We start from the raw sequence: 1,940 nt of genomic DNA on the forward strand, positions 1-1,940 counted from the left end.
ACAGTGGTTAGAGAACTGAGCCCAGAGTCAAAAAGACCTGAGTTCAAATACAGCCTCAGAAACTTACTAGCTGTGAAAGCCTGGTTCCTCCTCTGTGAAATGATCTGGAGAAGGAAATGGCAAGCCAGTATCTTGGCCAAAAACAAAACAAAACCCAACTGGGGTCACCAAGAGAAGGACACTACCGAGACAACTGAGCAACAAGTGAATATATCAAGCAGAAGTAGAACTGTAATGTACATGGCAAAGACTCTGCAAGTAAAGGGAAGCAGAGTAGGGATCTTTACCTATATGAGGCATTTAGCCAAGGCTTTCCTAAGCAATATCCTAATGGACAAGATGGAAAGATGTGTTAGAGAATAGTACAGTTAGCTGGGTTTGTAACTAGTTGAACAATTGGGCCCAAAGAGGGTTGGCTATTGCATGGAAAACAACCTGGTAGTGTGCTAACTGTGAACTGGTGGTGAGTGTTCAGAGAATGAAGATGATTCATTTATTCATTTAATAAGCATTTATTATGAGCCAGGCAGTGTACAAAGGCCTGGGGATACAAAGATAGCCCCTGCCCTTGAGGAGCTGACATTCTAATGAGAGACACAACATCCGAACAAACATATACAAAGAAAACTGTATAGAAGATAAATAAGAAATAATTGTAAGACAGAAAGCACTGTAATCAAGAGGGGCTAGGGAAGTCTTCCTGTAGAGGGTGGGATTTTAGTTGGGACTTAAAGGAAATCAGGAAGGTCAATAGTTGGAGTGGAGAAGGGAAAGTATTCCAGGCATGAGGGAGGGTTAGAAAGAATGCTGGGAGCTGAAAGATGGAGTGTCTTGTTTGTAAAACAGCTAAGAGTCCATTGTGATTGGGTCAAAGAGTACATGTTGGAAAGTAAGGTTAAAAACCAAAAAGGCAGGAGGGGTCCAGGTTATGAAGGGCTTTGAATGTCAGAGCATTTTATATTTTTTAACTTGTGCAATTGGAAACCACTCAGTTTAAATTGGCCCCAAGATAAAGGGGTGGGGGAGAAAGGGAAAAGAAAGGGTGGGAAATGAGGCCGGAAAAGTAGGAATAGGAGCAAACTGGAACTTCCCTTTAGTGACCTCTTGAGAAAAATAGCCTGGAAAATGAGATTGGAGACCTGCCAGGGCAGGGGATTGTCCTAAATCATTCTGAATCAGAACTAGCTGAGAAAATCAACACAGAGGGTGGGAGAAATTGTACAATAGAGACCAAGAGGATGAAATAAGAGAGGAATCATGAGCAAAGTAGTATTCAAAGAAAGTAAAGAATCAAACCATGGGAGAATAGGGTTGGTAACAAGGGATCTGGGTCACAAGCAGCCAGACTGAAGCAGCAAGCAACCATTGAGGAAATGGATGTTTATTAAGAGACAGTGGACCCAGCATTTATATGCCAGCTGGCACCTTATCCATGAGCATAATTGTGGTGTGCCAACTGTTGTCATCCTTGTAGGAAAGGCTTCTCTGGGGAAGTGCCATAGGACTCTGCCCTGGCCAACATTTTTTATTAATGATTTGAATAGAGGCATAGATGTAATGAATACCAAAATCTGTGGATAAAACATAGCTTGGAGGGATCCTTAAAAGTTGTACATAGGAATCACAATCCAAACAGATCTGGACAAACTAAAACAATGTGTCGAGGAAAATCAGATGGAATTTTAAAGGGACAAAAGTAAATTATTCCATTTGTTAAAAATAAATCAATCCATAGATATAGTAGTGTCAGCCTCTCAGGCCTGCAACTAGAGAGGTTAGGGCCAGTGAATTTCCTTCTGTGTCTGTATTTAGTTCAACATCAAGATGTTGAGCTCTAGGGAGGAGGAAACCTCTAGAATTCCTAGTAGGGCCAAACTTGGGTCATAAAAGGAACAAATCAAAACTTTGATGTTGATCAATAGTAGAGTTGCCTATGAAGA

This window comes from Gracilinanus agilis, chromosome 3 (assembly GCF_016433145.1).
Source record: "Gracilinanus agilis isolate LMUSP501 chromosome 3, AgileGrace, whole genome shotgun sequence".
NCBI lineage: Eukaryota > Metazoa > Chordata > Mammalia > Didelphimorphia > Didelphidae > Gracilinanus > Gracilinanus agilis.